The following is a 12,181-nucleotide window of genomic DNA, read 5'->3' as shown; positions in this document are numbered from 1 at the left end:
AAATTAGAACAAGCTAGCGCAGATAGCCCTTGAAATTCAAAAACAAACAAAAATAAACATTATTTCTTGAATAACAGATCAACACGTTCCTTATTTTGTATAATAACCATATGCTTTAATTTCATTTTAAAAGAACCTGCCATGGCTAGGTGGATCGAGCACTTGACTCGTAATCTGAGGGTTGCGGGTTCGAATTTCTGCAACATCAAAAATACTCGTCCCTTACAACATTGCAGTAGAGCTCAGCAGTCCTACCATTCCAATGTTTACAGATTCTCCAAAGCCACTCCCCGTCGCAACAAACATGCTCGCCCTTTCAGCCGTGGGGGCGTTATATTGTGACGGCCAATCCCACTATTCGTTGGTAAAAGAGTAACCCAAGAGTTGGCTGTAGGTGGTTATGAATAGCTGTTTTTCCTCCAGTCGTAAACTCCTATGTGAGGGACGGCTAGCGCAGGTGCCCTCGTGTAGCTTTGCGCGAAATTAAAAAATAAACAAACAAAACATTTTATTTGCACGTTCATAAAGTAATTCTCTCTTTTATCTTTAGAGATCCGCTGTGATGGTGTACAGGGTTAGTTTGGCACAACTGTCAATAGCGTTGAAGTGAACTAACGATTGGAATAAACAGGAAAATTTAGTTTGTTTTGAATTTCGCGCAAAGCTATCTGCGCCAGCCTTCCATCCTCTAGGAGTGTACGACTAGAGGGAAGGCAGCTATTCATCACCAACAACTCTTGGGCTACTCTTTTACCAATGAATAGTTGGATTGACCGTCACATTATAACGCCCACACGGCTGAAAGGGCGAGCATGTTTGGCGCGACTGGGATGCGAACCCGCGACCCTCAGATTACGAGTCGAGTGTCTTTGCCACCTGGCCATGCCGGGCCTCTAAACAGAAGAGAACAACAATAATTATAACGTAATTACTGGTAGAAAGTCGCTTTCTTCAACTTAGATTTCCCAAGAGACTGGAGAACGAAAACAGACTTTTGCATAGTTGATTCAAGGAGAAACATAGTCTTAATTATTTTATGTTTAAACGTTTTAGCTAAATGAATACGTTTGATTTATTATAAGAAATCTAAGTGTAAGTCTATTTAAATCATTAAAAGTAATTGAGTTAATTCTGGTTTGAACAGGAATAATTTACTGCCTCTAATTAATTCTGCGAAACAAAAACGACCAATGCCGAAATTTATGTAAATTTGTAAATCGATTTTAAATCTGGAAATGCTTTTAATTCTGGTGTTTATGCGGTAAGGCTTTCCCTATACAAGACGACTAATTCTGACTTTATGTGAACGTTAAACACTTTACACACCTTTCTGTAACTACAAAACTCTTGTCTTTTTAGGTTTCGGAAAATACAACTATGAAATTGACACAAATTGAATTTTCTCGTGATATACAGATATTACTCATCTCTGATATTATTAGTGAAGAATGTAATGTAAGTGATTTTGGTTTTTACTGCAGTGAGAATCCTTTGTGAAATCCATGGTATGTGTATTGTTCTTAACGGAACTGGTAACTTAAGGCAATTGTACATCACGTTTCCAGTTATCACCGGTTTTTATCATACTGAATTGTATCCGTCAATAATTTAAGACCCGATAGAGCTATATGTATGTATTAAACTTTATTATGGCGCAGTTGAAAATAACACTGATTATACATCGATGGTTCACAATCTTGGTTTAAAGACGTAAAGAACCAGTCTTACCAAACTTAAAACTGGTTTTACTTTATTTGAACCGGTTGAAATATCATTGAACTTATCTCCACCAGATAACTATTTTTTTTTAATTTCTAAAGTTTAGGTTCGACCTAATATTTCATAAGCATAATAATAAATTCAATTTGTAGCAATGCGATTCTTAAAATCTTCTTTTCATGTGCTTTGTGTGTGTATATATATATATATATATCTTAATCAAACACTAAAAATTACCAAGTAAATCAAAATACAAAATTCTAGTAAATATTATTGGAGGGTAACCGGATTATGAAATTAAATCAAAATTTCAAATCAGTCTAAATCATCTGCTTTAAATTACTAAAAGCGCGTTGAAGATATGGAGTTAAATTATTACACTTTTTTAAAGTCCCATTCGCAGGGGCTTGACTCCATTAAGTTTGGAATCAGAAGGGTCACGTACAGTTTCAGTGGGCAAAGCTTCCTATGTTACAGCTACAGTCCGACTTCCATGGTAACATGATATTGAACGGAGCAGTCGTAGTAGATCTGTACAAAACATACAATTATCGTTCAAAAAAACGAGCGTTTCGAGGGTTTCTTCTGAAGTGGAGCTCCATCAGTCTATATCGTATCTTGCTGCACTCTCAAACTATGGGCTTTGGTTGAAGGGGGCGCTTTAGATGCAAGTAGAGTGAGTATTTTTTGATGTTCACGTCCTTTCCTAGAGAATTACTGATAGCAAGCGGAACACAACTGTCAGTCTTATGGACGTAGAACCTTTATAAACAATTACTTAGACGAGCGTGTGCTTTCTGGGTTATTAAAGTGAGGGTAAGTTCTTATTTTTGTGTTACCATGTATTCTGGTAATCGGTTTCTTTGGTAGCATCTATATATGTAAACACTACCATCATTTTATTTGGTTTAAAACCTCTAGTTTATATTTGTTTAGTTTATAAAGTATATTTCAGATGTACATTTTACTCTACGAAGTAACTTCTTTGACAAACACCTAATATGTAGAACAGTCAAACTTTATATGGTTATCTATCTTCATACTTAAAATTCTGCGGCATTGTACTATTAACCGGTTTGACGATTCTCTATTGCAGGCTTTTTAAGTGTCGTTCGCTCTTCGTTCCATTATCATTAATATAACTGTGTTTTATAGAAATAACGTAGTAACCGGTTTTTGTATTCACCAAGCTAATTACTGTAAAGTAATTACTATATAAGAACCGAATTTCTTATTTACCTGTTTGATTCATATAAGACTTGCATACAAATATAAAATGCCTCAGTGCTGTATTAACAAGAATTCACTACGTGAAGCGTATTAGTTGTAATTCAACTGTTCTCTCTCGTATGTCTACCTTATATCGCGAGATCCGATGTTATTTTATCCCAAATTATAAACTTACTGATATTTCATTCTGAACCAAATGACACTGCAGGTCACATTCTGAACCCATGATGTCGAAGTTCAAATTTTGAGCCCACTGACACCGCAGCTAAAAGAGTCTAGAATAACTCGGATGTTATAATATTGTTAATATTTTCATCAACTGAAAAAATCATGTTTATTATTGTTCGCATCGGTTTTAACATAATTATCAACATAATTATCTTTAGATTGCAATATTGAAGACTGTAAGAACAGAAAAATCGCAATATTTGACATTTTGTATCACAATGTAATGTCGGATTTTGTGTTTTTTACTCTTAATAAACAAGGATAATGTGCCTCAAAATACAAAGCGCGAGAGATGGTAGCTGGATTTCTTTCAAATGTATAATAATATAGATATTTTTTGTAGATAAATATAAAATTACTGTTGCTTTATATGGTTATGTTATACGTTTCTATTAAAAATTTTAGAGATTTTAGTCTGTTTCTCGTGATGTATTTGTGTGAGTAAAGTAATGAGCTGTATTGTTTACACAAGTTCATTTTGTTTTTCTTCTATCTGTTCGAACTACTGTGAACGTAATTAGAATCTATATCTCAGGACGGCTGGTACGGGTATTAAATACTTTTACTAATAAAGTTTGATATTGGGCATTTAAATGATTTGATATAAACATTTTTAGTACGTTTCCAACTCATTTTTAGACATTCGTGAATTTTTGGCCCCTTTCTCCTGAAAGTCATAGATCTTCAATCTAAACAATGATAAGGTTTCCAGTGATGGCATATTGATAGAATATGTGAACGTAATTCAGTTTCAACAATGTTAAAGGCTTTTAGTGATGAACTGTTGAATGGCTGTGTGAATGTAATTCAGTTTCAACAACGTTAAGGACTTTATTAATGAATTTTTGAGTAGCTGTGTGAATGTAATTCAGTTTCAACAATGTTGAGGACTTTATTGATGAATTGTTGAGTGGCTGTGTGAATGTAATTCAGTTTCAACAATGTTAAAGGCCTTTAGAGATGAATTGTTGAGTGGCTGTGTGGATGTAATTCAGTTTCAACAATGTTAAAAGCTGTTAGTGATGAATTATTGAGTGGCTGTGTGGATGTAATTCAGTTTAAACAATGTTAAAGGTATTCAGTGATGACATGTTTAGTAGGTGTGTAAATGTAATTCAGGCCTCGTAATGAACGTAAAGCGACCGGTTACCTTTTGTTTGATAAAACAAAATTCATTCTTCTAACAATCGCAATCACGTGTAACCTGCGATATCATTGGTTTATTAGTGTTAACTACTATATCAGATTCCTAGGTGGAGACAACATGGTCACTATTAAATATCTGTATATTTTAAAAGGTAACGATCTTAAGTTTATAAGAATACACCTTAGAAGATATATTTGCATTATAAAAGAGAAATGAGGTATTAATTCATAAACAATTATCGCAGCATCCAAAGAATACAAGTTGCTAGTATTGCATCCCACCAGGTGGTGGGATCGGCCACTATCACACTCCACAGCTTGAATACATTAACCTAGATCGGCTACTATCACACTCCAGCTTGGCCACCTAGATCGGCCACTATCACACTCCACAGCTTGGATACATTAACCTAGATCGGCGACTATCACATTCCACAGCTTGGATACATTAACCTAGATCGGACACTATCACACTCCACAGCTTGAATACATTAACCTAGATCGGACACTATCACACTCCACAGCTTAAATACATTAACCTAGATCGGCCACTATCACACTCCACAGCTTGGATACATTAACCTAGATCGGCTACTATCACATTCCACAGCTTGGATACATTAACCTAGATCGGCCACTATCACACTCCACAGCTTGGATACATTAACCTAGATCGGCCACTATCACACTCCACAGCTTGGATACATTAACCTAGATCGGATACTATCACACTCCACAGCTTGGATACATTAACCTAGATCGGCCACTATCACACTCCACAGCTTGGATACATTAACCTAGATCGGCTACTATCACATTCCACAGCTTGGATACATTAACCTAGATCGGCCACTATCACACTCCACAGCTTGGATACATTAACCTAGATCGGCCACTATCACACTCCACAGCTTGGATACATTAACCTAGATCGGCCACTATCACACTCCACAGCTTGAATACATTAACCTAGATCGGCCACTATCACACTCCACAGCTTGAATACATTAACCTAGATCGGCCAGTATCACACTCCACAGCTTGGATACATTAAACTAATGGCCACAGCCTGGTTTAGCTGACATCACAATTTACACTTCATGCAAGTTGATATAACAATCTGTTTCAGAGCTGATTGATATTATAGTCCAAAACCTAGCTTAACCTGGACTAGTCGATAATAAATATTTATATTGCCTGGGGTACTGGTCCCCTGAGCGGAAGATACGAAAATACATTAATCATGTTAACTACGCTATACCTGAGGTTATACACCCTTTTCTACTCTCGCTGCTAAGTTTATGGAGTCGAATACCTGCATAAGTTAAACTTAACCTTGTTTATACAAGCTAGACTTGCTATTGACAAGATTCTGAATTTAATAATATGACATCCAACAAACAACGAATTCTGAGTATATAAAAATATAAAGCAGTTTCTTTTTATTTTGGGGTGGACATAGAACATACTACATGTTTCAACAGACCATAGATACGTCATTCCCCTCCAAGAATCCCCTTGCTATTCTTATACATTATAATTTACCAGCTTGTTATTATATTATCATAATGAGTTTCCTTAGTAAAGTATCACACCCTACAGACTGCACAAGCTGACACCCATGTTAACAGCCTAGAACTGCTAGTATCTCAACCAACGTACAATTAAAATCATAGCAAGTAGCCCAGATCTGCTTGCCGAATTAATCAAGCCCCCAGTATAAACAGGCTGGTTTTGTTTTTCTTGACGGCTGCGTTTTTACACGCGATCGACTTGACGGCCCTATTCCTTGATAAGCAGATCACGTCACTTGGAGCTCCTATCGACTGCTTAATTTCCCTTACTTGTGTCTGATGTCTTCAGACTGTGAATATGGTGGTAACATCCCTGAAATATCGAACAATCGTTATAAGCAGGCGGGAATAAAAATATCTGGTAGGGAGTCGATTTTATGTCATTACACTTTGAATACAATAAATGAATTATAAGTAAAATCTTGGAAGACCATGATAGAATTGGGTGTACTTTATGGCAAGATTAAAAATAACAAACATCCTAATTACCTACATATACAAATGTCAAGTTTATAACTACAATAAGACTTAATTACAGGTATGGCCTATATTTCTTTGCCTACGTATATAAAAACTTAGTGGTTTCTAGCTTTTTGTTGTTTAGTGAAACAAGGGTAGCTGAAATAACTTTAGTTTTACTAGTGCGAATGTTTTCACACATAATCCATAAAACTAGTTTGTCTAAAATATTCCATTAATTACTTTACTTAAAAAGGACGTGTTTAATAATATTCAAATTACGTGTTTGTTGATTAAAGATCTCGTTAATGTGTCCCATTAAGTGATAGTTTTGATAGTTTTGACTGATATATTTATTATGTTACTTATTACAATTTTAAATAGCTTGTAATTCTAATTTTAATTTAGAAGTTAATCAAAGGTCGATACATATCAGATTTATGATATTTGCCAATAAAACTGATGCACAGTTTTCTTTATGAACACAAATATATTTTCATACACCAACAACAGTACAATTTATAATAACGATTATTACAAATAGTTATTGCAAATGATGGTATATATGCAATAGCTTTACAAACTTACAAACAATACTGGGTCTTCTATTCGGTCTGGAACTGAATCTTTTATCAGCTGTTCACGATGACCCGAGCGAATTAGTTCTATGTTGATACATAGGTACATTTCTCTTGACGGCTAGCCTCACGCCGTTTACAAGCTAAATTTTCCAACGAAGATACCTAATGTTCTCATAAAAATACTAACGTCCGAAGCTAATCCACTGAAATTAACAGTTTCTAATGTTCAAAATCTATAAACATTACTGGTCAAATATGTGTAGTTTCCCGATTAATAAGTGTTTATCACAGTAATAGCTTCCGAGGTTTATAGTATACTAACTGTAGCAAACCAACAATATTAAACTTCATATCCACGTTGCGTTGATTACCTTTTATAAGCCTGAGAGGAGATTTTCTAGAAATTTCAGCTACAACAAACACAAATAGCACGTTGTTGATTCTTATTCTCGATAATCTTCTATAAATTTAGAAAATAAGCAGGACTTTCGCAGTACATATTTAATAATATAAGTTACATACATTTCTAAATATACATTTGGCTGTAACAAACATCGATATAAAAATTATATATATCAGTAAATCCTTAAAGTTTGTACTCTAACTCCTCCGAGCTTATTGGACCAACCTTAACAACAATTTATATTTAAGCTATGGGAAATGTTTTAGGTGGGTTAAAATTGAGCCCCCTATTTCCATTTAGTAAAGCCATTTGATTAGTTACTCCCAGTCTGTTGAGTCAATCTCAAACACATACGCCTTAAACCATGCTGAATATTATGAAAGGATTTTAAGTCAAAATATGAAAGTTGTTGGATTGTTTCTCAAACAATCATGCTCTTTTTCCTGATTGGTGAGATGTAAAATGTCCAAGTGTGAGATCACCTCAAAATATGTATTTGTTGATAGATGGAAAGTAAACTACAAATGTTGTTTATGATGAAGCTTTATTATAATTTTAAGGCTCGGCATGGCCAGGTGGGTTAAGGCGTTCGACTCGTAATCTGAGGGTCGAGGTTTCGAATCCCCGTCGCACCAAATATGCTTGCCCTTTCAGCTGTGGGGGCGTTATAATGTGACAGTCAATCCCACTATTCGTTGGTAAAAGAGTAGCCCAGGAGTTGGCGGTGAGTGATGATGACTAGCTGCCTTCCCTCTAGTCCTACATTGCTAAATTAGGGACGGATAGCGCAGATAGCCCTTGTGTAGCTTTGCGCAAAATTCAAAAACAAAACATTATAATTTTAAAATTTTGAAATGGCATTTGTGTTGAAATTATTACTTTGAAATATACGGTTGCTTCTAAAGTTACATTGTTTAAATTAAGTTAAAATATTCCCCAGCAGTTGGTGGGTATTTCAGCTTGTAAAAATAACACTACAACTATTGACGCATATTAAATTCCCTTTTCTACCACGTTCAAAAATATTATTTTTCACTTTTCCGACCACGTAGATTTTTCACTTTACATTTTTTTTAAAACTACTCAGATAAATTCAGACTAAAGAACTAATCTTATACGTTTTAATTTCCTTTCGTTAAAACTCTAAGTTCTTCCCAGTGAAATAAAAAGACATGAAGTGTGTTTGGCTCACTAAAGTGTGGTTGACTCACCGAAGTGTGGTTGACATAGTTTCTCCAATAAAAGAAAACAAAGAATTCCTCCATTTCTAAGTTGATGGATAACTTTATTACTTGGTTGTCATTCAGATGGTTGTTCGACTCTCATTAGACAAAACTTAGTTCTTTTTAGTTTGTTTGTAAACTTTCTCTTCAAACATGATAATGGATAATTGATTAATCTCATTTTGTCTTATCTTAAACTATGTTTGTTGTTCATAGATCTCTATTCATAGCGGTATATCCGATAGATGTAGTGAGCAGAGCACAGATAGCCAATTGTGTAGCTTTGGGCTTAATTAGAAATAAAAAGAGAGATCTCTTGTTATCTTATCTCAAACTTGACTTTTTTAAATGCACAAACAATTCCGTTCGTCGAATGTTCCCTGCCAAACTGGTTATTCACAGAGTTGTTTAAGCTATATTAAAACTGTTTTGAGTATGCAAGCCGCTTGACAACAACACTTTATGTGGATTCGCAGAGGAACCAATGTATAACAACCATGTTTTAGTATTTCGTAAATAACAGGATACTATTGAAAATTGATCTTTTTGGAAAAGGTTTAGTTTGGTGTGAATTTCGCGCAAAGCTACACGATGTCAATCTGCGCCGCTAACCGTCCCTAATTTAGCAGTGTAAGACTAAAAAAAAGGCAACTAGTCATCACTACTCACCGCCAACTCTTGGGCTACTCTTTGACTAAAGAAAAGTGGAATTAATCGTAACATTATAACGACCCCACGGCTGAAAAGGCAAGCATATTTGGTGTGACGGGAACTCGAACCTACGACCCTCGAATTACGAGTCGAGTGCCTTAACCACTTGGCCATGCCGGGCTTAGGGTGTATGCATGACTGAAGTTCAGGAGATCTGAAAAAATACACAGGATTTGTATTCAAGACGTTGTCACGGCCAATAAATATGGGGAATACCTTAATGTCCTTAACAACTCGTGATTATTTATCATGTATGAAGAACCAGTGGAAAATTAATGAAGTGGTTCAAAAGTCTATAATAATTTAATTTTCCTATTTGAAAATTAAGACACAACTTAAGTACCATGTAAAGGAAATGATAATGCCAACACGAAACGTCATACAGACTATACTTCTTAAACCGATATCTATCGATCTGAAAAGAAAGAAAGAACTTACGAAGAGTTAACGAAACCGAATATTATGGTACACAGGAAACAGGCACGACGATTCCTTGCTGACTTTCTTTGTTTGTTTGGTTAAGGGTGGTTTGTTTGTTTGTACAAACATTACGAATTCAAATATAATATTTAGTTACGACTGAAATTTGAAAAAAACTTCCGTAGTTAAGCACCAGTCTACACAAGGATCTATCTATACTATGTACACCACGGTTATCGAAACCCGGTTTCTATCGTTATTATCGCTATGCAACTGTTAAGAATGGTTTCGGTTTCTTTGTTTGCACATATGTTGTGAAGTCAAACGTAACGTTTAAACATCATTGAAGTTTGAGGGATTTGAAAATAGATATATATATATATATATATGTACGTAATTAGGCTCAAAGCTACACAATGAGATATTCCTGCTGTGTCGATCACTGATATCGAAACCACTGTGTCGATCACTGATATCGAAACCAGTACCTTGTCGTTTACTGAAAACTTTTTCATAAGTGGTTCATCAGATATAGAGTGTAGTTTTAGGATAAATACTAACATCAGGGTAATACCATAAAACTTCTTTAATAATGGTTTCGAAATTTTGTCAAATTCAATCAACGGCGCTAAAATCTAACAAAAAAAAAGTTATTTCTTAATACACGAACTACCAGAAAATAAAACAACACTATCTGTTGAGAAAGGTTTCTTTCGTATTTAATTTGATTTTTAGAAAGAACAAATTTAAATAGTAATAATATAATTGAATATGCGATAAAACTTGAGATATACACCTGTTTAATAAAAACTATTGTTAAGAGAAACCATTACAGAGGAAGGCTTATATATAAAATTAAACACTGTATCTTTAAAATAATAACATTGGTTTGGTTTTTGAATTTCGCGTAAAGCTATTCGAGGGCTATCTGCGCTAGCCGTCCCTAACTTAGCAGTATAAGACTACAGGGAAGGCAGCTGGTCACCGCCACCCACCGCCAAATCTTGGGCTACTCTTTTATCAACGAATAATGGGATTGACCGTCACATTATAACGCCTACACGGCTGAAAGGGTGAGCATATTTGGTGGGACGGAGATTCGAACCCGCGACCTTTGGATTACGAGTCTAGTGCCTTAACCATCTGGCCATGCCGGGTCCAATAATAATACGTATCATATAATAACACCGTATCATATAATGGAAATGATTATATTAATGGCAGCAGTGAAGAGTTGATGCTATTTTTTAGTGTTGGGTGATCATTGAAGATGGAAAAGCTTCTGAAGATAAGTCCCTAAAAGTTGATGATGAATAGTAAATGGTAAGCCTAGCAAAATATCCATACAAATCGTTCGATTGAATATATATTTTTGGTTTTGCTTTTGATGGACCACAGTTTCAAGTTATTTTAAACTATTGAAGTGGAAATACTTGTAGCCACAAGCTTTCAGAGAATTCTGAGTAACGAATAAGGTTGTATATATGTGATTTGACCATCACTCTTTTACCAGACCCACAGTCCCATATGCAAAGGAGGATCTATCTATGTGGCATCAGGTTGCGAACCCTAAACCACCGTGTCGACAGTCTTACTATATTACTTTCGACTCTGTTTTTTGTTAGTAAAAGTTGTCATTGTACGTGAACAGGAATCGCTTTTGAAAATGCATGTACAAGTGTATCTACAAGTTACGTTTATCTATATTTTTCTTTTATAACTTGTAAGTATTACTGGATTTATTATTATGTGTATACATTTTGTGACACATAGTTACAAACTAGAATAATTACACAGTCAAAATGTACCTCAGGACGGTATTGGTATTAACACTTTTACTAATAAAGTATAGAACAACGTTTCGACCTTTTTAGGTCATCTTCAGGTTAACCCTCCTGAGATACATGTTTACTTCAAGTGAGTTTCTCGTCATCACGAATTACACAGTCTGTCTAAAATATCTTTATCGAAAAATGGCATATTTACTCCCAACTGATTCAGACACTTTGTTAGTCATTTACAGTTTCTCTAACCCATTAGGAGTAGTAAATTGAGATAACTGTCAACTGATTAGTTAGTTAAATATTATGGGTGAGTAGAACGATTGGTCACTTATCCTTAAAAGACTATACCTCAAAAATAAAAACATTCTTAACCAATCGACTGTAATGTAGCATAGAAATTAATATCATTTGTAAGTTTTCAGTTGCAAGCTGTAAGATTGTGATCTTGAAAATCTAGTAAGCGGATAGACAGACAGATATACAGCGTTTAGATTTACTGTTTACAATTTTATTACCCACTGAGGCAATATGTTCAAACCCTAATCAATCTATATCAAACTCAGAAATTATGTAAACTTTAAACAGTTTGTAAGGATACACAGAAAGACTATAGCTTTAATATTACAGTCGACTATTTATATTTCTTGTTTAGTTTTAATTTAATTAATCTGTTTTAGGGAAGCCACATTAATAGAGAATAAAA

General features: G+C 34.8%; 1 pseudogene across 1 annotated transcript in view; it reads left to right on the top strand.

Annotated features, from left to right (window-relative positions):
* The first annotated feature begins 2,410 nt into the window (after positions 1–2,410).
* Positions 2,411–12,181, top strand: part of LOC143254408 (NACHT and WD repeat domain-containing protein 2-like) — a 178,468-nt pseudogene continuing 168,697 nt past the window's right edge. Inside the window, exon 1 of the transcript XR_013030185.1 lies at positions 2,411–2,535. The product of XR_013030185.1 is annotated as an NACHT and WD repeat domain-containing protein 2-like (transcript). The remainder of the gene's footprint in view (positions 2,536–12,181) is intronic.

The sequence above is a fragment of the Tachypleus tridentatus genome, chromosome 6 (assembly GCF_004210375.1).
Source record: "Tachypleus tridentatus isolate NWPU-2018 chromosome 6, ASM421037v1, whole genome shotgun sequence".
In the NCBI taxonomy this organism is placed as follows: domain Eukaryota; kingdom Metazoa; phylum Arthropoda; class Merostomata; order Xiphosura; family Limulidae; genus Tachypleus; species Tachypleus tridentatus.
This window is presented reverse-complemented; position numbering and strand designations above follow the sequence as displayed.